A 26,923-nucleotide genomic window follows, 5' to 3' on the forward strand; every position below is an offset into this window, starting at 1 on the left:
GCGTAGCTGACCTTTAAGGGTCCTATGCAAGGTTGCTGATATTTTGATCCCGTGCATCTCCTGTGTGTTCAGTACACGCTCGCAGTCGGCTTCAGAAGTGCATTGCAGCAGTAAGTCACCTGATCTAAGGCGCTTGATTTCTTTCACATTCTTTGACAGAGATGCCACCGCCTTCTCGATGAAGAACGGTGACATTTTCCCGAGTGGAGTGTTTTTTTTTTTTTTTTTCAGTCTCTGTGTTCACATTGCTTACAACAATGTATTTACTTTGAAAGGCGTCAAACGCCTGTTTGAAAACTTCGGTCCGCGGGCGCTTTCTGCCCGCGATCGAGGAAGGAATAGCATTTTTACCCATATAAGGTTTAAGTAAACGAATGTTCCAGATGGTCACCCACACTTCACATTCATACATGTGGCAAGGTCCCGGAGTTTTACAGAAAACCCATCGGCCGGGGCTTGACCAAGACCCCGACCGCCACCGTTCAAGGTTTCTACCCTTCACCTTAAATCACCTCGGCACGGTACGGTTAACACCTTGGGACTGGGGGCTGGGGTTCCTGGTGCGCCACTCACCAAACACCAGCCAAAGCCGGTGCCCCCTGCGGGGTGGAACTGTCGACTATTATCCAGTTGTGCGTTATGAATTCCGTTGTGCATTGTTCAACTCTGAGAATAATGTTCAGAAATGTTCATGCTATATCTTATTTTTTTATCGGACAGGCTAATACTATCAGTGGAGACCACATATAACATAACCGCTTACAGTGCGGGGCCCATTACAATGCAGCTTTTCCAACCTCCAATAGACTTCTTAATATCTTCTTCTTCTCCAATATAATTCTTCCCATAGAACATAATGTAGAGGAATACCGCTTATAATGGTGCATCCTGACGCGGGATAGCGGTTATAGTGTGGTCACCGACATCCTCCACGAAGCAGACGAAGGATCGGGCGCATTTATCAGTGAATTCCGAAGCTTCCATGATTTGCCTTCGTGGAGGCATTGCCTTAATTAGTAGACATTTCTCTCAGCCATCTTGAGTGCAGTTCTTCCAAGATTTCAAGCCTTGTAATGAAGACGTCAGTGGAACAATCAGGCAAGTGGTCAGCTACGGCCTTGAGAGCGCGTCGCGAAGTTCGATTTCTGATTGCAGTTCATTTGGTAGAATGCTGGACGAGGAATAGTCAGTACGTTGGCATTAGTAGGCTTGTGCTGTGGGGAGCAGGAGTCACTGTTGCTGTTGTGATCTGTAGCTAGATGGTAAGACTTGAACCAGCCAAAATATGGCAACAAAGTAGCCTTATCTTTGAAAATGTGTTGCAACTGCATGACTGACTAGAGGCTACACGATGCGAAGTGCAGCTGGAGCTGAAGCTTCAATTGTTCTGGATGAATTGTGTGAATAAAATTTGCCGGTTTTCATGGTGGTTGCATGGTGCTTGGCTTCCTGTGTTAACGCACTGAAAGCCTTAGTATTCCTCTGAGTGCACAGTACAGCTTTTCTGAAGATGACAACACATGGTTTATCTTGACATTATGTCCATTACCTGACACCACCCGGTATGTTGTGTTGTTCCCAACTGTAAATTCCCTTTCACAGATGTGTCTTTCTCACATGTGACAGATACTTGCCCAGGTCTTCTCAAAATAATTTTGCACACGTTCGTTGCACAGGAAGTCTTTTTGTGCCTCTTTTTGATTTTGATTTTTTGATGTTGCTGCATACACTATTTCTCCAAAGCTCTTGACAAGCTGGTATTTCCAGCTGCTGTCCTAAATGCCTTACATACATGAAATCGAAGGTTCTGTGGGGAACGTTTCACATATGGCACGAATTTCCGTGAAGTCTTTGTCCACTATGACCACGTGGGTTTTTTTTGGGTTTTCCTGACCAAGTATCTCCAGTAGCTTGCTGACAACATGCTGCTGCTGTGATGCCGCAAAAACATAAGCTGCAACGAGGCCTGATCCCACTCCATCTTCCAACATAAGAACAAACAAAGGCGTCGTGTGTTTAATAGTGTTGTGTGTTGCACCCATCAGCAAAACTTCAGGGGAACCCACAAACATCCTTTGTTCCTTTGTTTGTAGAAAGGGAACCTGTAACACATTGTTCTCATCGTTCACCGGAATGATTGTGGTACCTTCTTTTCGCCGAAGTTCGTCGATTGTTTCCACGAGTTGTTGTGCATCAGTATATGTCTTGCTTTTCCTGCTCTGCTTGACGTTATGCAAGTTCTTAGCGATTATCACCTTGCTTGTAAGAAACCAACAAAAAAATTCAGAACAAACGTTCAAGCTGCAATGCAAAGGTGTCCAGCCAACACTCGTGGGGAACCTTGTGCCAGTTCTCCGCCAGTAGAGCAAGCGGGTCGGAAAATACTGTCGCGGACACAGTAAACTTTTCTTTGTACTGACAGAGCTCGCTTGTGGTCAAAGACTTCGTATATTCAGAAACACACGATGTATCTTCACGTTCCTCGCCACTCTGAGCTTTAGGGGCAGATGCCATTTTGATAGCGCGAATGAGGGAGGAAACCGAGACATGGTAGGCTGGTAAACTTTATAGCAGAGGTGAGGCAGCATAGCACAGAGTACGAGCAAATGTCTGTCTAAATCCATAAAATAACCTGCACTGCATTTATATCTACTTTTTACAGCGCTGTTACATTATTTGCATTATTACTTTTAATAGTTCCACTCCACCAAGTTGGGGGTGCTGTCGTTCTGTTTTACGTCAGCTGTTCGTAAACAGTGAGAGGTCTATTGCCTGGCAACGTGACTGGCCGACTCACACCCCGCATACCTCTTTCCGACCCCGAATCCAGAGCCTACAACTCGGCTTCTTTGCCCTCGGTGATTAGTCTTCTGCGTTCTCTAAATAATCGGGTTTCCTCCAAATTGTGGGTCACTGCTCATAATAGCCCTTGTCTAACGCCTGGCTCCCGTGAACTAGTCCGAGCGTCTCTTCTGATTAACATATCCCTTTCCGTACCTGGTGGCGGAGTCGTCGCGATGTCAAAGTCCTGGGGCACGATAAACCTAACCCCCCCTCCCCCCACTGTTCCCATGGCATCACACGACCATGCAATGGAAGATTTCCCTTGTTGAACGTTTACACATGCTCTTGCTACATACACACAACTGATAGGTTTATAGGTTGCATAATTGCAGTCTGTAAGAGGTTGCAAACACAAACATATGTTTTATCATTTTATTTACCTGCAACAAGACATGTACACGGTTTCACTACAACCACAAACAAAGTGTCAACGATGAAGCCTTCCATCTTCAGGTTAGGCTGATGTCAGCTTGGAAAATACAGGGGTTTTTCTCGCTTTGACCGACACAAATTTATCACTTGGAGTGTCATAGCTCAACTAGTTAGCTACTTCATGTTCAATCGAGTGTGTTACTAGGTGAGACAAGCGTTTTTGACTAATGGAAGAACACAGGTAGTCCTTTATCAGCTTTAGCTTGCTGGAGCTTCTCTCACAGGATGCTCCAGTAACCAGTAGTGTGAGGAAAATGCGTAACACAACTTCAATGTTTGGAAATCCTTCTGTAAACGAATGTTTCTGTATTAAATTGAGAAGCTCGATTGGAGTAGCTTTCTTGATATTGGCAGTTAGGGAGCATACCTGGTACTTGACACATTTTATCTTGCTTTCAGTTTCGTCTACGTTTATGTATCCTCATCGTACTTCAGGGCACGATAATGTGTGGCACTATTAACCGTAGGGAAGGCACCGAGCGCACAGTGACTTTTCAGTCTGATACTTTGTGGAGTGACTGATTGCATCAATACGAAACATATGAGACATTTCTTTCGATAGCTTTATGCCACCTTTTTGGGATACAGTATAGTGTATAGGGTGGTACATATCTGAAACTACTGCCCTTCAAATGCTGTCTTTCACTTTTTTCGAATAGACTGAAACAGTTCCTCTCCTGCTGCAGACAGATGCCTACATCGCATGCAATGCACATCCAGCGTGTGGCTCAGCCTGAGTGCTACAGCTTGAGCACCGTCTCGACGTGGTTGGCACAGGAAGATGGCAGTCCTTGTCATACGTGACGTCAGTGGGAACACTCTTTTTGAAATGAGGCACATCAGAATGCTTCCTTTTATCCCCCTTGTTCACCCTTGTTTATGTCCTGCGTGCCCACCAACCCATTAACTATTTACATTCGGAAGTCTTACAGTTTGCAGCTCTTGTCTTGGCAAACCCGTCCATATATTACTACAGCACTCACATCAGCGACATCTTGAAAGTAAAAGAAGATCCTGTGCACCACTTGTGGCTCTTCCGGTCAATCTCGTATATACTCCGAAACATATCTACCCTGTCAACATACCCCATGTGTGTGTTATAATCAAATATCACTTGTGGGCATGGGATGGTCTCCACAGTTCCGTCCTTTGCCTTCCTTGGTAGACTTTACCCACTAGGCCTGTGTGCATTTGAGGTGATCATGACTGTCCTCTTGTCCTTCAACGTTGCAACCATAAGGGCTGTGTCTGATATCCTGCGGTCTACATCGCCTCTTTTCATTTCTTTGTTTTTCCGAAACTCTGGAAGGCGTTTCCTGTTGCTCCCTATTGTTCCGGTTGCGTAGATGCTATTTTCCAGAACATGCTGAAAAATTGTCTAAGAATACATGATAGTTCTTTTTCTGTAGCACTTGTGTCATTATCACGGTGACCAGTTCACAGACACCTTGCTCCGGGGCTGCATCTGTTGCTTTTCAGGTATACATTTCGAATTGTGAAACATAGCCATTTCAATCTGCTCTCCACTTTATATCCATTTTTTATAGGTTTTTGAGGCATGTATTGTTTAAAAGTTGGCCTGCCCTTTAACCTGATCATCGATTCGTCTATGCTCTGGTACTGTGTAGGTGAATAGTATTCGGCGAACGTCTAAGTCGTGGAAGACGGTGTCGTACATTGTAGAGATTGTCGTAGTCATTGTTTCTTCTTTCGGGTGCACAACTGTTGTTAATGTGCGGGTTGCTCAGCAGGCTACTGAAGCACTTCACAGGCATCAGACTGGCAATGTAGCTGTCTCTCATTACATTTTTCGATGATCAGTAGTCCCTGTAACTAGGAAGTTTTTTGACTCCCATCAAGATGTTGACAGCAAGAAATGCTTGATTTCGTTCGTATTCGTGGGATGAAAAGCCCTATTGTTTTCCACAGCGTAAAGGTTTGTTTGAAACACTGTATCGTCGATAAGGTCTTTGGGAAACAGCCGCAGGAATATGTCAACGGAGCGTATCTCTGCGTCAGAGGAGGTTGAAAAAAAGCCAAATAGGTTGTATGCGATCCTATTTATCCTATACAAATTGATGTAGGATCCTTTATGTCCTATTTTGTATCATGTGGGAAAGTTGTGGGATCCTACATGTCCTATATTCATTCACATATAGGTGAGTCATAGGATCCTACATGTCTCATATTAGGCTATGTAGGGGAGTTGTGGTGTCCTACTTGTCCCATATTCGGCAATATAGGAGGGTTGTAGGACACTACATTGCCTATATCCGGCTACGTAGCAGACTTGTAGGATCCTACAAGGCATCAAAAAGGAGCTATGGGAGATCTTACGTGACCTGTTTGGTTTCATGTGGGGAGGACGTGAGGAATTATTTTGAGATATGGAAGTGATATATTAACAGAGCAACAAACATTATTTGATTCCATATATATATCCTTCAAAACTGGGGCCCAGAACGAACTAGTCATATTCAATCATGTTTGCCAACGCGCACACATACGGCAGGTTGTCAAGTGCGAATTCTATTAGAACCACTGCAAATGAATATATTTTTTAGGTTGAAAACAACTGAATGGACTGGTTGCATTCATTTACGGAACATGCATAGAGTATGTCCATTACTAGTCAACGAACCATCAAGCATACAATGATGCGTGCATTCCTTTGAGTGCTATTTAAGCACAAACTTCGACAGCAGTGCGTAACAGGTCGAGGTGGCGGTTGAACCCCATCGAGCGACATTGCGGTGTCGATGGGGTTCTCAGTCTAATTTCTATGACTAAACCGGTTCTATCAGGACGCGGTTTGTTGTGAGGGATTCCCGAATCCTTCGCCTTCACGTGCACGCTCACGGCTCGCAGGAATCCTAAGAGTAGTCGAGATACTTGAAAATTAAAGGCCTCCGTCTGCACTTCCGATACATTCGGAGCTCCGTCACATCCGCCCCGCTGGTCATGTCGACGCCAGAATTTCCGTCCTAGTAGGACTTGAGTCGCTCTATGATCGGTCAAATGGCACCATGGGTCGGTCTTTAACGGTTCGGGGGTTGTGGGCACAGACGCGTTCGTAACTCTGTTTTTCTAAGCTTTGATGCCCTTTTTCGGACGGAAGCCCGCGATGGACAGTTTTCATCTTTCTGGAGTGTACTCGCCTCACCTCGGTGAACGTGGCAAAATTTACTACAGCTGTCAAAGTCTTCTGGTTCTCGAGCTACCGGTTTCCGTGTTTACACTCCTCCCAATACATGGGACTGCCGGCTGTTTTTTTTTCCTAAAACCGTTTCCATCGCACCGACAGAGTCGTGTTTGACATAGTTTTGAAGCTCTTGACGTGCTCTTTCCAACGTCTTTATTCCCGTAAGCGCGCGACTCTCCGTTCCCCAGATATGGGCTTTGGAGTTGGAGGGTCATGGCACTGGCGCCAGCAAGTCTGGCTGACGCCGCTCGGAGACGCTTCCGTGGGTGCCGTTCCTTTAGTGCCGTAATCTCGCTTACATAACGTCCAATTTACTGGAAATTTTGGATGCGTGTTCTTCGTTCTTTGCTCTAAAACTTTTCAATTCGCACCTTCCGTCTATTTACTACAGGTTATGGCGTTATTCCCGAAATTCCTTAGGCTGACTCTCCTTCGGCAACCATCGGCCCTGTTTTTAGGTTTGAACCCTGTGGGAGATCTGAATCACCTATTAACGGATTCGTGCACTCCGAACAACGAACGGCTAGAAACTTGCGGGATCTTTTTATCTCTCTCCATTCTCGAGTGAGGACAACATGGCAAAAGCGTCTCGTTATACATGGGGCTGGGGGCATCTTTTTCGATGTCGGTTGTTTGTTGGCGTAGAAATGTGATTGAAGACTTATTTTGACGGGAAAAACGTCCTCTTTCCAATGGCACTGGTCACCCGTACGCGCGACTTTCTGCTATCTGGATGTAGCGCGAGGAGAGCATGGTGGAGAGCCGTTACAGCCAGGTGGCGCCATTGGAGCTTGGAATTCCTCCAGCTCATTTGGAAGGGAAATCTTAGAAGCGTTCGGACGCATGTCCAGAGAGCTCTCGTTCGGGAAGCGTCTTTCGTCGTAGTTTTGGTGGTTTTGGTGCCCCACAGTGCTGTGACTGTATTTCATGCCTTACTAGTGGTACCTGGACCTGTTTCTGTGTGTGTACCTTGGAAGACCGAAAGCTGTTGGATTTCGTGAATTGAAGGTTAGTTGTGTGCATGTAATGCCATGTTTCGTGCACCTTTTGCTTTGTATTCTTCCTAGCGTGCGGGTTCCTATAACTTTATCCACTCAGTGCGATTATTACCTTATTGTTACCTATTTCCTTATCCTATCTGTAATCTTGTGCTCTTACCCTGTTGGTTAACCTGTATCATCACTTAACATCAGGTTGATATCATGTGTGATGCTTCAACGGCCCTGCTACAGGGTACCGGTGCTCTAAAGATACAGATCTTCCTTTTTTGGTTATTAATTCATAATAACTCAGCTTGGGTCATGCATATTTTCCGCGAGTGTGGAAGGAATATGTACAGAATGTAAATAATTGCGGATATTATAACTCAACGTGCATTGTTTTTACCCTGTTCAGGTAATGCCTTACTGACACCATTGCTGTAGCCCCAGTTGTCATAGTTAATTGATCTTACTGCTAACAAACAAAACCATTGTCTTTGGACCTCAAGTAACAGCATATGTGGGAAGTCTGGTTAACCTGTGCACAAGTTTGGCATATTTTATGTGACACATAATGTATTATCCCTTGTTAAATCTAGCTTCCTAACTCACTTTATTGTTTCAGATGCCTACAAGAAATATATCTTAGAGCTATCATCTAGCATGATCTGTAAAGGTGTTGAAGACGCTGTACATCAGGCAAGAGTGTGATTGTTCAACAGACATGTCAGAGGGATGATGAGCGATATCAATAAAAAATAAAAAATAGAAGCTGCATGATTTGTTATTTCCTAATATACACAGCACAATAGGGTGCACACATTATACAGGATCACCACGAGAGACTTGGACCTATTTGCATGTAGGACCCAATGTAGGTCCCACAATCAAATATGATCCTGTTTATATGTAGGATCGCATTTGCATGTAGGTCCCACAACCAAATAGGATCCTGTTTATATGTAGGATCGCATTTGCATGTAGGACCCACAATTAAACAGGATCCTATTTGTATGTAGGTTCCTTCATCATGTAGGACCTGGTGTCATAATACCATATGGAGTCAAGTAGGAATTTCCAATAGGGAGTACCCCAGCAAGCTGACTGAACTGGTCCAGAAATGGACAGTAGTCTTTCTCCAGCCACCTCTCAGGCGTGCGGGACAAAGTGTCAGTTTGCACTTCGGTTGTCATTGTCAGATGACACACCTCCGATGCACCCAGCATCAAAGCGTTGCGCCACCAAAGAACATAACTCTCTCATGCGTGACAGGAGCTCTGCGTCATAGCGGAGTCCGACTGCGGCACTGCAGGTCCCGTAGTTGACGTACCTTGGGACAGGGACACTGCATGTACTCCATTATCCCCAGCTGGTCCTTTCGGCTCCGTGGCCACTGAGGCGTGGTGTTCGAGCCATTCCTCTGAATGGGACTTATGCTGCACAGTGTCCTTTTATCTGGCCCGGAAGACGTATCTGCCTGGCGCGCAGCGAATGGTGCGTCGGCTCTGGGGCTCGGGCACCGAGTGGGAGCTGCGAAGCGCTCCGAAGCAAAACACTAAACCCAAACAAAAAAACCGCTAGCTCAGTAAAAAAGGACACACTGAAAAAAACAAAAAAGAAAAACTACCCGATGGAGTTCTAAAAAAAAAAAAAAACTCACCCAATAAAAAAGAAACAAAACGTGCTGCATCTTCCCTGCTGTTGAACGGATGAGTCGTGATCCCAAACTTTGGGCGCCAGTTGTGGAAACCTGTGATCCCACAACCTCTGGGCATCAACCCGTTCATTCCGCCGCCAAGGAGGACACAGCAAACAAAGGGTTTATTCCATACCTTTACACAACCAACAACCGCTGACTCAGAACTTCAGAAGCAATAGATAAACGCCTTGTGCTTGTGGCTTAATACTTAATACCCCATATACTTCTGACTAGTGTTCTGTGCTTATCAGGCACTTTCTGCCTAATCTCCTTTTCGCTGCATTTCCATTGCCTTTTTGATGGCAGCCTAGTTTGTGACTGCAAATGAAGACGTGATGCTTACTAGAAAGAGCACATAATACCCCAGTCAGACTGACTAATTTAGTGTCACTTCCAGCGAGTGACACTTGCACTTAGGGTCATTCCTATGTTGTCACACGACATCTTTTAGTAACACTGGGCAGAAAGTGCACTAACGATTTAGTGAGTTCCCCAAACTCACTTCACTTGTCTTCGGCGGACAAAGCGTGTAGCCTCGACGGCAGGCTTTGTGGCACAGGTAGAAATATTAAGAAAATGCGAGGGGTCCCGACACGACAATACTTTTAAACAAGTATTTTCAACAGTGTGTTTATTTCATTTAAGTACAGTGTGAGACGGTGCAAAAGAAAAAAAAAACATGTCATTACTCTCGTTAACAGCCTGTGAGAACTTCGCGTTCTCAGCAATCCAGCAGCGGCCATTTTTGTTGTGGCACATGTTTGAGGCCAGTTTGTTTAATGTTGGAAGAAAATTAACAGGAAGTGTTTCTAAATCAAAGAAAACATTCTGAGGAAGGTATTGTGGCGCACGCCTGGAAATTTTGCCGCTGTTTATTCTGATCTATCGTTGGTTTGGTTTGGTTTGGTTTTAAGGAAAAAATAAAATGGAGATTTTGGCCTCACTAATGTGAGGCCCGCAACTCCACATCACTTGCACCAGTTACTTTGGTGGAAAACGTATCGTAATTGCCATCACTACATAGGTGACACTTACTTAAGCCGTGTAGCAAGCACATAGTGAAAGTGACATTCTCTGGTTGGAGTGCACTACGTGAAAATTACACTAAATCATCCCGTGTGACGGGAGCGTAAGTTCCTAGTCACAATGGCTTTTGGGGACGTCATCACTCTTCAAAATTCTAGGGATAGCGAGGTTCCAACCAGCATCAGCTTGATGAGTTTGCGTTCTGAATCTGTGGCAGAATAAATCACATAACTGAATGTTTCCTGTATGACTGTCAAATGTGACACACATAGGCCTGATATCACCAACGCTGATTCATTTCAAAACCGAGATCAAGCGTCTATTATAAATTGACATAATGCCTAACTCAGATATAGTTTAGTAACGATCCGGCAAGTTCCAGTAAAGCAAAACAATTAAATTAGTACAAAATGACATTGAAGTGTGTTATCTGTCAACATCTGAGATTTTGCGGTGGGATCGAAACCCTTTAAAAAAATTTGTAATTCAGATTACAGGATACAGAAATGTGAATGCACAGCATTGTCGGCACATTGTACGTGCAAACATGCAAAAAAAAGGGGAAAAAAAAACCTAGCCGAGCCTGTCACCCAGTGACAGCTGAGGCTAAGAGTTGTTAACCTGTTGTTCTCGTCTTTTTGTTGCAATTCTTTAACCGTAGAGCCCTTAATACTTTTTACGAATGTTAGTTCGTCCGTAATGCCATATCCAGTAACGCCGAGTAGCGTTTGTGAGAGAGTGTGTGTGATTCCGAGTTGAGGAACAAAGGGATGAAACGAAAATGTAACACGAAACTCACCCTAAAGCATCATAATCTCTGCTGGGTAATAGCCAATCATCCTGCCATCCTCTCTGTATCAAAGCATCTACTTGGTTACTTTGATGAATTTCTGATGAAGAGCCAGTGTCGCTTTTCACATCATGCTCATCAGAATTTCTTGATGAGTCAACTTCTGCTGTGTTTCTGCTGCAAATTGGCCACCACGCTTCTGATTGGTACCTGATGAGCCTATTTCTGTTGACATTCTGGTGTGTTTCTTGTCATGGAGCGGGTGCGCAGTTTGCTCTGAGCTCAAAGCTCTTCTGACATTTCTGGACACCATCGGACTTCGATCGTTATTGTGAGGGGGCTCGTTATTTTGTTCCCCCCATTCCCACCAGCAATGGGGTAAAGTATCGCCTGTGGTGATGAACCTCACCACTCTCCAAAGCCAAAAATAAAGTTGTTGTTCTTGTCATGGTGTTTCCCATTGCTTTATGACGTGCATGTGATGCTCGCAAATTTGCTAGCTGTGTTTGCATAACATAACTGATGCCCCAGCACCTGACAGATATACTCCGAAAACAAAGATATAGCTTAGCAGTCTTCATTTCAACTTCCTTGATACTACAGACGACGAGCTGGACAGAGGAGGATTGGTGACTCCCTCGCCGGGGGTGCATTTGGAATCCCCCTTCGGGTAGAGGACCCGGTGATCCCCTCGCCTGGTGTACCTCCGAAGTTTCACAATGTGAAACAGAGGAATATTTGGTGACTCCCTCGCCTGGATGTACCCAAAGTTCCGCACCTCAGTAAAAGTGGTATCATTACCTATGACAAAATAACCACAGACAATTGATTGAAAATTGACCGTACGTTGCTCACTACATAACATTACGTGAGGTGAACGCACACCCAGTGATACAACGTTATGGGCAATGAATCAAACCAGCTAGCCTTCAATAAACCAACATAATTAGTACGGCGCAGCATGATCCCAGATATCTTTGCGCCAGAAAATCGCAAATCAAACTCAAACAGACGACGAGCTGCTTGAGCTGGGCCAGTGCGCATTCATGCGTGCGGCATACATATGCTGGGAAATGGCAAAAACAGAAAAATTGAAGGCGATTAATGTAATTAATGCGACGTCAATGCGTTAGCATTAGAGACTTGTCGTACTTCTAATTGCTTCTAATGCAGAATGCAAACCTAGATCACACCACGTCCACCACACCGCTATACCACACCACACGAGAGATACCACACCACATGCAGACATGAAACATATGACATACGCCGCACGACATGATACACAAACTCAACTACTCTTGAAGCACTTGAGAACGTGTAAGAACAGGCCTGAATATCTCCGGAGATGAAGCACAACTGACGACGGCTCAAGCTCTGAGCTGCCGTTGATCTACGCTTCCACGTGACGGAGAACAGCGAATCAGCTTGCAGAGCGCAGCCTGGTTCACGTCTATTCTCCATCACGTGCTGTGCTGTCGACGAATACCCCGGTCACGTGGCCGAGGTCTCCATCTACTTTCAGTTTCGTTTTCAGCCTGACGATTGCTGGCGATTGCAAAACTGCGAGCAATTCAACAAGCCAAGAAGAGCCAAAGCGAAAGTTGGCTGTGATGTTACTGGTTTGAGCGGACGATGGGATGGCAAACCAACAAATTGATTTTGCTGTATAAACAAAGTACTTGGTTAAAAATATTTGGAGCTACATTCAGTAGGTACCAACCTTTGTGCCCACATGCTTTTGTTAGTGATCTGTAACAATGAATTTTCCCTTAGCTGCCCCTTAAATTCAAGATGAGGGATAACTCATACACAGATACGCAGCGCATGAATATAGACCGTAACAGCATATGTATGCATGACATATACACAGGGACCTTAGTGTATGCAGCAGCAGTGGCGTAGCCAGACCTCAAAGGTAGGGGGGGCTGGATACAAAAGCTCCCCCTCCCCGCTGATCCTGGGTGCGACAACACACAATACTTGTGCACACCGCACAACGCGGTCGAAAAAAAAAAAACAGAACAAAAATAATTGATTTGGACATTCACTATACGATTACATGTATAGGCTGTCATGTCCAATGAGGTGGTGTCATGAGATTGGAAGGATTTTGAAAAGCTCAAACTTTGAAAACCATTCAAGAGTGGTGCTTAGATAGACGCCACGCACTGTAAGAACTTTGTGATCGTCACACTGGTCCCCCCCCCCATATATTATTTTCTCGTCAGATTTGCACGGTTTGAGTGGGTCGGTCCGTGGCAGGTAGGGGGGGGGGGCTCGAGCCCCCCCCCCTAGCCCCCCGTGGCTACGCCACTGTGCAGCAGTCACTTCTTCCACCTCAGACGCTGGCCGTTACCCATCAATGGAGATTGGCCAAGGCTAAGCTATTAGTTAGCTGTGATTGCTTAGGATGATGCATTGGTGTTAACAGAACAGCAGTGCAGTGTGAGAGCGAGAGACCGATGGAGTAAAAAAAAAGTGCACTCACTGTGTTGCAGACCCTTCCTTTATCGTTTCTTCTTTTGTTTTTTATCGAAAAGGGGAAAAAAATAAAACACTGTCAAGGAGCCCGCGAAGAGGGAATCACACACGTAACATGAAAAACGGTTAGGAGCAACTAAGATTTATTTGAACAAGAACTTTCGTGCAAGAGACTGCACTTCTTCAGGTGACTCACTTCTACCTGAAGAAGTGCAGTCTCTTGCACGAAAGTTCTTGTTCGAATAAATATTAGTTGCTCCTAACCGTTTTTCATGTTACGTTTGTTTTTTATGTTAAAAAAAGCCTAGTTAACTGCTACATTTTTTCTCGACTATGTGCGATCGTGTGCATCGCAGATCCCTAATGTGCCATGAAAATACTTCAAACTTACTGATTAGGGTTGCCAATCCCGAGTCATTTTTGCAGTCCCGAAATTTAGGGATTTTTCACTGTCAATCCCGTTCTTGGATCCCAGGATTCCCGGGACGGGAGTTTGGGAGTGTGACTGGTTCAGATGGTGCTCCCAAGTATAGTCCTGCACAGGTCGGAATTATCCGACCCGCACCAGTGGGTACACATCCACATCTTACACGGGACCCGCGTCCCATTACAAATTGAGACCCGCATCCGCCCGCAGTCCGCATATTTTTTCCAGAAGCTTATCCACACCCGATCCACTACCCGCAACGCGATGAACGTTGACGAGTAAACAGAGTACTCCCTCGTCTATGCCTGATGATTAGATATGTGTCTGTGTACATTGTTTCTTGTACGACATCAGCGCAGGGGGCAAGGTGCAAATGGGTGTTGGTTTGTGACTTGAGGCATGACGATACGAAACGCGACATGGGCAAAGGACACACAAGCACTGTTGCACCCTAATGGTGTGAGTGTTTGTTTCGCCCTTGTCAGCAACGTTTTCCGTCATATTTCGAGCAACTGCAGTACAGACGCGCGAGAAATTGACCAACTTGGCGTGTTTTCTAATAGTGTTTTAGCAAAATGCGTCGACCGCACCCGATCCACTGCAACTCCGCTATCAACAATGACGCCACCACCCGACCTGCTACCCGCACGACACACAAAAAACCTAGTCCCGCCACCCGCAACAACGTGCGGGTCACACGCGGATGCCCGCGGTTTCTGCGGGCCGTGCAGGACTCTGCTTCCAACTCCATTTACCTTGTTGTGACTGAGACAACGAACAGGTCTGGACACAGGGGTGACACAAACCCGCCATTGTTGTAACTACCCTCAAGCGGGTGCTTTTGGCAAAACTGCCATCTTGTCCTGATCGCACGTCATAGAAAACGTTATTTTGAGGTCATGTGACTTTGTTTACGTGTCGTTTTGCCGCTTACCGACATATTTTCACCGTCATAACGCCAAGAGATGACCATATTTTGCCAGCGTAAACTATGCGGTGCTTCTTCCGCAACATGGTAGCCCATTTCACCTCAGTTTACGTACATCGCAACGGCTCGGTAAGTCTCACGCGCGGTCGTCATCACATCTTTGGAAGCCGTCAACAATACGAGGCTTTGTGTGTAAAACTGCGCGTTTTACTGCGGGATTATCGGATAAAAATAATTACCGTGATCGAAAAACATCCAAAACGTCGTCCAGAAACAACACCCGCATTGTTTACAAACGGTTTGGCCGCCGATCACGGGCGCCGCCATATTTGAGGTCACGTGTGCCTTGACGTTTGCTGTGAAGTGCGACCAAGACCTGTCCAGGATGCATTGCGTTCGCCCAGCACGCTTTCGTCTTCGGAGCAATACATTGGATGCCACCCCTGTGGGTCTGGAGAGGAAGTAGCCTTTAAGAGGCCATACCAGTCGGGGAGCAACTCCGATTCACGATTTTCCCGATTCTAGATGGCGCCACGCTCGCCGTCCTTATCTCGCCGTTCGCCTCCCACTCCCGAAATAATCCCCATTGTGCATGGTTGACCTCGCGAGTTTAAGGCGGTCCGCGCCCTCTGCGCTGTTTGTTGAGAGGTACGTGTCGGACTTCGCCACGAAAGGTCCGCAGTTCGATTTGAGACATTCACGTCTTTTTGCTTGTCTCCTATTGCTATATGAGCATTTTATTTTTATTTTGTTGTTATATATTTATGCTACAATTATTGATTTCACAAGTCACTGGCGCCTGTACTGACTGATTATGGAATTTTTAGTTGCTCTTCGTATTGTTTTACTAGTGGATACTTACTGTATGCCGACGTACAAGTGTGATCGGATAGTACGGATGCCGGTATCTCGGAGGCTCTCAACTGGATCTACCAGCAGCTGTAAATCAGGCTAGGAACATTGCCTACACACAGCGCTTACAATGTCAGTCTGAAAATCTAGTGGGGTGATTCCATCTCAACTCAGGCAAGGTGGTTCGGGCAGCATTAGTAATTTTTATTGAAAAAATATATGTTGTAGCCTGGCTCCGATTGAGAAGGGAACAGCAAGTGTTTTTTCTCTAGTTTTCATAGTTCCTGAGAAAAACAACCCGGAAGAATACATATAGCAGGTCCGGGGCACTTTCAAGCATAGCGATTTTGGCGTTCAATATCTGTCCAACGAACGCGTTCACGGCTTTGAATTTTTTTCCACGCACTGTCAGGTATGTTGGCTTCCAGTGCTTGGGTTCGGTTCTGGCGGGGATTTTGTTATTTTGCAGCTAAAAATACGCAAAATTGGTGGCGACGACGAAAATCGCTTATATTCTTGCGGCTATTGCGGCACTTGTGTTCATGCCAGTGAAACGAGAAAGGCTTCTCCATGTAGCGGAGGCTGAGCTCTTTAATTTGGTATCAAATTTAGGGGTATAAGCCAGGTTGCTGTCACGCATGGAGGCGTCTACAACACGTGACATTTGGAAAAATGTGGTTTTTGAGCGCTCATATCTAAAAAACCCCACCTCGAAAATTCTTCAAACTTCGCAGGCACGTGCTTTCGTACATGACTTTTGAGTGCACAGAAACTCGAAGGTTTTTTCCTTGCACAATAAAAGTTAGAGCGCGCGAAAGTTCCAGCGTCGGACTGTGGTGCCTGCAATGACCATGGAAGCGCTGCGACAAGTTCAGTGGTCGATATTCGAGTTTTTCTTGAGACAGCGGACCGTGGTACCTGTGGTCTACCCAAGGAGACGTCCTTCAGATAGCATAGAAGCATAGACAACGACATGCTCTCGCGTAGCTTGAACCAGGCACGGACCAGAATTGGCAATGGTGCTGCCACAACCTCAAGTGACTCTATCGGCGTGCTGTTGGCAGTTCATGTGCACTTTGTCAATTCTACCTTTTCTCGAAGGAAAGGACTCAAAAATTCGCAGTGTAACTACGAGGGGTGTTCAAGTGAAACCGGGACTTTCTGTCTCCTGAGAGTACAAATGGCTCGCGCTACTTCATTTTCGTGATTTTCACACGCGACAGGCCTCCGCGTTCAACACGTGGTGGTCCAAAGTTTGTGCAAAACAGAAGACACGTGCTGGACAAGATGGCCGACAACGAGGTAAGCGCGCACATCAATCAGCGAATTGTCATGAAGTTTCTCGTGAATGAAGGCGTAAACTCATCTGAAATTCACAGAAGACTTCAGGCTCAGTATGGCCACGATACACTTAGCCGCAGCAAAGCGTTTGAGTGGTGCAAACGGTTCCGAAACGGCCGTACATCAGTGCAGGAAGATCCCGGCCGGGGCGGCTCAGAGCCCAGTGTCAGAGTTTCTGAGAACATCCAGCTTGTGGAGCGCCTGATCCTCAAGGACTGACGGATAACATGTCTCGAACTGGCTCGAAAGACGGACCTTTCTGTGGGAACGTTGAACACTATCATTCATGAACACCTCGAGTTTCGGAAAGCCGGGCCTCCTCACCAAAGGAGTCCTCCTCCTAGAGGACAATGTACGCCCGCATACCGCGCATCTAACGACACGCACCTTACAGGAACTTGGCTGGGAGTTGCTGCCACATCCCCATTACAGTCCAGACCTTGCCCCCAGCGATTTCCATCTCTTCGGGCCACTGAAGGCGTTCCTTGGGGGCCGCCACTTCAGCTGCGACGACGAAGTCAAGAATGCGGTCCGATCATGGCTGCTACGCACCGATAAGGATTTCTACGCTGCTCACATCCAAGCCCTCGTGAAACGCTGGGACAAGTACATTAGTTCAGCTGGAGATTACGTTAAAAAATACAACTAATTTCTCGCCTGTAAGTTCATTTTACTTTTGCGAAAACTGAAAAGTCCCGGTTTGACTTGAACGCCCCTCGTACATTGGTAAAATAGTGACGACGAATGGTTACGTTTTATTTGGCTTTTCTTTTTTTTTTAAATTCTGCTATGATAATGTCACTCCTTTCTTATTCATCTGCATTTCACTGTTGCATGTGAAAAGAAGGCGAGTCCTGCTACACTTTGTAAGAGACCAGACCAGTCGGTCCGAGAGCATCCCAAAAACTGGAGAACGATTTATTCTCACGCGCCTCCGTCGTTCTCTTCCATGTAGGGCACTACATAGGCCCGGGGGTGTTTTGACCATGCCTCCTGGGATGGTATTCGAAAACGTTGCCGATGGTAGCTAGACGGTAGTGGCCACTTGGGTGAATATACGCGATCGTTTTCAGGACGTCCTGCTTGTGTGCTGTCTGGAGTACTTTCACGGGACCAACTAAGGCTTGTGTGGCGCCAGGTAGTCCCGTCCGCACAGTGACAAGGTCCCCAACCTGAATGTCCGGAAGACGTGTGTTGTGTCGTCTATCGAAGTGTTTCTTCATCGACCTTCTATAGTGACTCTGCTGCTCGTGCGTGCTCCGCATCTCCCGTAGGTGGAGGTCGTCGGCTATCCCGAGTTCCGAGTCAGCGGCCAGGAGGGGTGACTCCCCATGCAATGCGAAGTGAGGGGAGCAACCAATCCCTTTGTTGTGAGATCGGTTGTGATGATGTGTGGCAGCCTCGAGGCACGAACGCCACCCATGCGTAAGTAACAGGAAATATTACTTTATAATTCCCTCAAACGGTGTAACATTCCACTTGAACGAAGAACAGCAAAAAGAAAAAAAAATCGAATGGATTTAAACGGTTTACAACACCGTTGCTGCGTGCTTATCACATTGTACTGCTCGCGATATGGTTGCCAGAAATCGTCTGTCACTAGTTCTGCAGCCCATATATTTCCTTGATCGCCCTCAAACATGTTGTTGCAATATTCAATTTGAAGGTGGACGATATGCTGCATGTGTTTCTTACTCAAAATAAATGATCTGGCAACACCTGGAGATTTCAGAAGGTTTAAACCACAGGGTGCTGATTTCAGACAACCGTGTCTGAGAAAGCACAGAGCGTGAAGGGTGGTGTTCTCCAGTTCGGAGTGAACCTTTGTGCAAACATTGACTGCCGAACTGACGGTTCGTTCAGCTTCTGTGCTAGAAGAAACGACAGTCAGCAAATATCTGTATACGCGTGTAGGCAGCGGTCCTTTGCCGCGTCCAGTCATAAAAAGAGCAATTTCCTTACGAAGGAGTGTGTCTGTACCTGATGTACTACAGGTGCTTGATTTTCCTGTCATAGTTGCTCTCAGGAAATCCATCGGGACGACAAAAATTGGTCAGGATCCGGGGATTTCAGGATTCGAGATATCTCGATTGACAACCCTACGTAGGACCCAAAAATTGCCTGACCTCATGCACATTTTGTGGTGTTGGAAACTCTGCAACTGAGCTGACCTTCTGGGGACCCGGCTTCACGTGTCCGTCAGTCACCTCAAATCCTAGGAGCTGTATGATGGTCTCCGCGAAATTGCACTTGCTCAGTCTAAAGCAGCGGTCACACTGGTTAAACAAGCACTCAAAACATGTTCAACAACATGTATGCAAACATGTTTCAGAGCTGTATAGCGGCTGGACATATTGATCATACACAACATGTCTCACAACAGTGTTTGCAGCGAACATTTGTTTGACCGAACACGGCTCAAACATGTTCAGCGCATACAAGCTTCCGTCGCTTGTCAGACCGATCATACAACGCCTATATGATGCCTGTGCACTAGCGTCAGTAGACGTCACCAACCTGCTTCCAATCAACAGCACGGCTGGCACGGCGCGCACGTGATATATCAGTCTTCTTTTCACGTTCGAGCTTGGTCCTGCGATTTGCTACGCCTTTTTGTGACATCGCGACCACATTCCAAGCCGATGAATCTCGAGGCAGGTCATCCAAGCAGGTCATCCAAGCAGGAATGGTGAGTGTCAGTGCGGCAGCGTATAGTGCAAGTAGTGCATATATCGCATGGGTATAGACATTGCTTTGGGCCGCCGTGGTGCCGCGCGAACGCTTAACGCACAAACTTAGGTTATGTGGAAAGACAGGAGCACTTCCCGGAGAGGTCAAGGCTGGTTCCCCACTTTTTCCCCAGCTACAGCGAACTCTAAACAATTCACCATCCAAAAGCTTGTTTAGAGGTCTCAGTTGTCTAATACTCATTATCACCGTATTGATAGTGCACTATCAGGGTGCACTATCTCTTGCTACGGCTGTGGTGTTTGTTGTGATGGCTGGCTATCAGGTCACTGTTTCGCTCACACCTTCCATCTGTGATTGCACAATTGACAAAACAATGTATACTGCTCCCTGCTTTAGTTTTTTTTTTTTGCACCCTTGGGAAAATTCACTTTGAATAGTTAATAAGTTGGTTACACTTACTGGAGCAAAAGGTACTTAGTTAATTTTTTAAACATAAACGTCGTGAGCAGCTTCTGTTGCACATACTGTTCGCAGTGATACGAAATGAGCAGAGCTGCACCTTCTGCACAGCAGCTACTATTTGAAGTTAATGCTACAATTTTACATTACTGAGACTACCCCTGAAAATCACTTCCATGTTTGGTCCTTGACGCTATTTAGTACTATGGAGATTTTTAGTACCGTTTGTTTCCCCACACGGATATTTTACTCTTCTCAGGGGGCAGGCCACTGCATGATCACCGGTGGCATCAAGAAGTTGGGACAAAATAGAAATTTTGATTAAAAACAGTAGAAAAGAGATTGGCTGCAGTTAAAACTTGCTAACTTTCTACTGCAAGTAGTTACTCGTAACGAAGTTACTTAAGACCAGTGATGGCCACTAACTACTTCTACAGTAGTTTAACTATAACTACTAACTACTTTCTGATTGAGTAGTTTAACTAGTAGTTCAACTAGTTATCAGGGGAGTAGTTAAAACTACTTTAACTACTGCAATGTAGTTTAACTACATCTATAACTACTTAACGTTGTCCACCAACACCAATCCCTTGTAGTGTTCTTGGACACCTAAATATGAGTCACAAGCAATAATAAACTTTTGCTCAAGCCATTGCTACGATCACCAAATGCAAAGCTTGCGGCGGGATTGTTTTGGGCAGAATTATTTCACAGCAAATGAGGCTTCACTAGACAAGCATTAAAAGTGAAGATTTAGTACACATGCACGACACAATTGCTCTGCACCTCCGTTCTCATCAAACAAGTAGCTCAAGGTAAAAGTCGGAAGCACAATCTTGCCGTAAAGCTTGCGGCACAATCGGAAGTAGTTGGCGCCTTCAGTAACCTAACTACTGTAGTTAACTACTTAAAATAGTAGTTTAACTAGTAGTTGCCACTACAAATTTCTGCAAATAGTTGATAACTACTTTTTAACTGCAATCAGGTAGTTTAACTACTAGTTTAACTACATGTAGTTAACTACTGGCCATCACTGCTTAAGACTGCTAATCGGTATCACTCATCCCGACTGCAGATTTGCATGTTTCGCAGGTTACGTTCCTGGACATGCACGAGTTCAACTGAATTGTATTTGCATGTTTTGAGACCACATGAACGCAATAGCGTGGCTTTTATAGTGCATGAAAATGCATACTTGCCCTCACCCATGCCTTGTGCATGTTCCCTCATTTTATTCTTTTGTGTTATGATCAGTTCTTAGCTGATATGACAGCTGCATATTTGCATACTTATCAACCATGCTTTTACTGCATATAATATCGCGGTCTGCCCATCATTACTTCAGTCTGTACAGTGTATGCCATGCAAGTGACTCACTCTTTAATTGTCGCTACTATCATCACAGTTCACACATTAACTCCCCACAGGTGAATCGTTTCACTCACTGGGGTTCCAGTTCCGATTGGCGCACAACACTGTTGCGGGCATAGTGCGTGAAGTGTGTCAGGCCATCTACAAAGTGCTCCAGCGAGTTTACCTCACCTTGACAGCATTCAAAATATTGCCATTCGATGCATTCGTTATAATCGGAAATTTGTTATAATCGGAAATTCGTTATAACTAGGGTTCGTGGTTTTCGGCATTTTCCGAAAAATGCCGGAAAACACCCCCCGAATGATTTTTTTCAGATTTTGAATATTCCGAAAAAATCCGAATTTCTCGTATCCTGAGAGCTGCCATTCCTGGAACCGCAAAGGGAAATCCCCTTGGAATCTCCCTTTGTCGACTATTTCTCGAGCGTGGCATTATCTTCGGGCTGTGCCCTTGTTTCGTTGTGCTCTGTTGTGCGGTCGGCGACCGCCTGTTGGCAGCACACGCACTTAGTGACACACCTATCTTTAGTGAATTTACTATTGAGAACCTTTGTGGTCTGTTGTTGTCGGGTTAAAAAGAGATCACGAGTGTACGGAGCTCCCAAACGGTTTCAAAAGCCGATCGCTGATCCCCTGCCCTAGCCTTCTAGTTCATTTTTGTGTTCTTTGTATTCATCTATCTACTTCCCTCCAGTTACGACTTTGAGTGACCCTTGTTTCCGTTCCTGAGGCACTTCAAGGCAATTCGAGGCACTTCACTGTATGAGGACTTATTCTTATTTGTTCTACGAGATGAATCTCGTATGGATGATATAAAGCGCGAGTTTTTCGAATATGCTGCATGCCCTGCCCCTCAGGTGGATATATCTCCTATTCATTTTTGGACGACCCGTTCCAGCACATGGCCTTCCTGTTTCTAGCGCTAATGTTGAGCGCGCGTTCTCTAAACTGCGTGTTATTAATCGCAAGGAGCGAGCCGCTATGACAGATGCGAGCATGATGATGTACGCTTGCATCTATTACAACAAGAGGTAATCTCCTTGTTTGCTGGTTTGGCACAGGCAATAAAAGGCATTGTTAATGAAACCATGAATCGATTCACTTCTTTTCGGTTCGTTGTTACTTCGCGCGCAAAATAGGCTTTCCTTCATGCGAAATAAATAGATGCCTGTATTCGGGCATTTATTTTTTGGCGGAATATAGATGCCGAAAAAATCCGATTTATAGTCCCCCATATAAATGCTGATAACCACCCCCCGAATTGGGTTGAAAATAAATGCCGAAAACCACAAACCCTAGTTATAACCGAGATTTGCTGTATATGTGTCTGCGTTGCAGGACGGGATGATCTGTCCACAGCTGCGCGCTGCTCCAGAAGGGGCGAAGGACTGTGCAGAAATATGCGTATCGCATAATAAAGAAGCATTCTGCTAATGTTTCAGTCAGAAACTATATTTACTCTGTGCTAAACTCTGTTGTTTTGTGCTTCGCATTTAGCACTTTTGCCCACAGTGCAAGAAATAGTCTGTCCCGTTCTATTCCTGAAGGTACACAACGTATGCCGTCTCCCAGCTGCCTCAGGAAGTTGTCAACCTCATCCGTTTGAGTAGCAGGACGGGACAATCTGCTCACAGCAGCCTCTAGAAGTGCCGAGCGCTGCTCCAGGAGGGATGAAGGATCGTCTGGGCCAGACCGTGATTTCTTGCGAGGTGGTTTATTTTGGCCACGGTTTAACGGGGGGCTGCTTTGCTCGTCCTGCTGTGTAGTGGGAACCTGCTGCATCTCCTCCTGTAACCTACGTGCTTCGGTTCCTCCAAAATCTTCGGCAGCAGCATCATCGTCGTAGTCGCTGAGGTTCACTTCCCTTTGCGTGGATTCCAGGAGGTCCTGAACAAATAAGGCTCATGAGCAATAAAGTATACCAAAGCACGACAGCAATGAATGTTTTGGTCTAGTCTACATTTGTACTCGTGTAAAACAGCCACGCCATATTATTCTGTACCAGTTAGCCTGTTCTCTAGCCATCATTTAATGGCCTGAAGAAGTGTCAAAGGTATAAGTAGGTTTTGAGCCAATGCGGCAGTTCCTAGTGCCCTGCATTGTCATGAACAAAACATCAGCTCTGTGCATGTTTGTACGCGCTAATCGAAACGGATTCCATATCGATAGCTTCTTACCTGGGCGGTGGCCGTAGAAGGGGAAGTATTCGAGAACTCTGTGTCTAGGTTTGAGTCACTTGCCGACCTGGGACTCCGACTGACAAGGAAGCCCATCCTTTTGAAGTGTACCCACGACGAGATGTAGGATTGTTCCCCGCCATCTCCGGACCGCTTGGCCTGGGTCTTTCGTTGCTCACGTGCTCACTGGAGAAATGCCATTTTGCTCTGCACGGGCACTAATGGGCTGGACACTAGTCGACTGCGTGGCCACAGGCTCAAGGTCTTCCTCCATCAGGACACGACCGACTTCATGTGGTTCATCATCATCGTCAACAGTTGCAACACTTCTTTGTGTCGACTCCAGTAACATGTGAAACAATATAAAAAGACGACCAGTGAGACTCTTTCCTTGCACACACAAAAACTGCTTGTCACTGACAGCCTACCTGTAACTAGCAGGAAAGTATTCTGGACAATGGAAAGTAGTAGGACAAATAACTATTCTGGACACTTCACGTAGTGCCTGCTATGGTCAGGCATGAAATAAATTGCCTTAAGAGAAGCACTCTTTTCACTAACTGCTGATTGGCATGATTGGTTGTAGAATACCAAGTGCCCAGCGTGAAGTAGAACTGCTAAATGTCAGCTGTTGCTGGACCCAAGGATGACGACGCTGCTCCTACTGCAATGTCAAGTTGGAACCAAAGCAGCAGTTTCCAACAGCTCAACAGAAGGATTCTGCTGTGTTCTGTCAATAACACAATTATGACACTCATGCAAGCATCAAAAAAAGAAAACAGGGAGCGAAAATGCTTCAGTAAGAAGCTAGTTGCAGCAAAATTTGTCACAGTAAAAGAAAATGATTTGAGTGCGTTATATTGATATGACATGGCAACTGCTTGTTGCTAGTGTAAGTGCAATTGTCACTTAGCAACACGATCAGTCGCTAAAAATGGGAGGAAAAGTGCGAAGACGAAAACAGCTGTTTGCAGAAAGTGATAATTAGATGTGGTGCAAGTAAAAAAATATGAATTTTGGTAAAACAATTGCAACGCGATACAAAGTTGTTTAGAGGCTGGAAGGAACGTACAAAGGGAATCTCCGTGCTCCTAATTTTCCAGTTCCCATATCGTTTCTAAACACAAGTTTGGTAAAACTGTGTGAAAAGGGTTTCACTGCCATTATTTGTCCAAGAGTGACATTAAACGGTAGCAGCAACTTATTTATTTACACATGGTAACCATGTGTAAATAAATAAGTTTGCTGCTACCGTTTAATAGCACTCTTTGATTTACTCACCACCGGCGGCAACTTGACATCGCCTATTTTTCTGCCTTCGTGTCTTGCCACTCAATGACGTGAAATCCATACCAGTGGCATAGGAAGGGAGTTGCCTCAGGACAGAAGCCGCCGATATTTCGAACAGAGACTGTTCTTCTTCTGGGCACCGTCCTCATCATTGGCATGGTATTTAAAGGGTTAGGTGTGACGTGTTTAAAGGTTCATGCGAATTGTGGGTCAACAGCCCGGAGGGAAGAAAGGTCCGTACGGGTTTTTACGGCGGGAATGAATGGCTGCTTTGTTAGAGTGTGGAGGGGATTATGTGAACGTAGTGATCTAGGCTACAGACCGGTTGCAGAAAAATGGAAGGTTCACGAACACGTGGACGAAACGGGACAACAGGCAAGAATTCGCAAGCATAGCGAAAGATAAGGAGGTTAGTGGTTACGTGGGGAAAATTCCAGAACGAGCAAATTTTTTTTTAAATATATATTTGTAATACAAAGTTGTGGCATGCAATAAAGGGAGCAGAAAGCAGTGGCCATGCAGAACATAACAGATGATAATGGAGGTAGATGGGAAAAGCATATTTTATTTGTGAAGTGTTTCTAGGGTGCCTTGTGATTCGTTGATACCGGACGGGTGAAGAGCGTTGAACTTGTATATGAGATAAGACTCCCTATCACGTCTGTCACGTGTGGATCTAAACCCGGTTTCTAGAATATATAGTTTAATGTTGTCAAAATTATGACCAGGAACGTTAAAGTGTTCGGCGACTGCTTTGGGGAGTTTGTTGGACGTGTCGGTTCTGTGTCCGGTAAGGCGGTTGTTCATTTGTTGGCCGGTTTCACCAATGTATTGCATTGGTGAACATAACATACATTATAACATTGGAGCTTGTGCATGTGAATGCGTGGTGCGTGTTAACCACGCATTCACATGCACAAGCTCCAATGTTATATACTGCATTGAATGCGGCGACTGCTCTATGGAATACATTGGTGAAACCGGCCAACAAATGAACAACCGCCTTACCGGACACAGAACCGACACGTCCAACAAACTCCCCAAAGCAGTCGCCGAACACTTTAACGTTCCTGGTCACAATTTTGACAACATTAAACTATATATTCTAGAAACCGGGTTTAGATCCACACGTGACAGACGTGATAGGGAGTCTTATCTCATATACAAGTTCAACGCTCTTCACCCGTCCGGTATCAACAAATCACAAGGCACCCTAGAAACACTTCACAAATAAAATATGCTTTTCCCATCTACCTCCATTATCATCTGTTATAATAATAATAATAATAATATATTTCCACATAGCATAACATGTGGCGGGAACTGTGAAAAAAAGTCACCTTGGTGACTTGACGAGCTCACAGCTCCCGTGAAAAGAAAACAATTGGCATTGGCATTTACATACAAGAATTGCGAATACACTTCCGCGATGTATAGACAGGATCAAAAAAACATTCGTTTAGAACACGTGGCAAGATGTAGCTCACACTTTGCTCCCCGTAGCGTGTTCTGCAACGGGGTACAGCCCACATTTTTTGGTTCCTACAGTTATAGTAGGATGTGCTGGGATTCAGATTAAAGAAAGCTAAAATGGTACTTATACAGTTTTTACATGCTCCCTGGTAAAAACAAAGCAGCCTGTATCTGTACAAGTTATGTATTTGTATCAAGCCATGCTTTTTAAACAGTCCTACTGTTGTGTGGGTGTAAGGAAGGCTGTCTAGGATTCGGATGAACTTTTTTTGCAGAGCTAGTAACTTATCCAGGTCCGACCTAGTTGCACTTCCCCATACCAGAAAACAGTACGTAAAATGCGAGTAAATGAGCGCATAATAAAGTATTAGTACAACTGATTTGGGTAGGGATGAGCGATATCTGTACAAGAAGCTAAAGATACGTGATGCCTTAGAGTGAACATGATTGATGTG

General features: G+C 45.4%; 1 long non-coding RNA gene across 5 annotated transcripts in view; it reads left to right on the forward strand.

Annotated features, from left to right (window-relative positions):
• Positions 1 to 26,923, forward strand: part of LOC135388424 (uncharacterized) — a 229,442-nt gene that overhangs the window by 47,535 nt on the left and 154,984 nt on the right. Inside the window, exon 4 of one of the 5 annotated variants that reach the window (XR_010421369.1) lies at positions 23,076 to 23,094. The exons of the other annotated variants lie outside the window; for them this stretch is intronic. This is a non-coding gene — a long non-coding RNA (uncharacterized LOC135388424). Of the gene's footprint in view, positions 1 to 23,075; positions 23,095 to 26,923 lie in introns of those variants that run through there. 5 annotated transcript variants of the gene reach the window in all.

This window comes from Ornithodoros turicata, chromosome 3, assembly GCF_037126465.1.
Source record: "Ornithodoros turicata isolate Travis chromosome 3, ASM3712646v1, whole genome shotgun sequence".
NCBI classification, from domain to species: Eukaryota; Metazoa; Arthropoda; class Arachnida; order Ixodida; family Argasidae; genus Ornithodoros; species Ornithodoros turicata.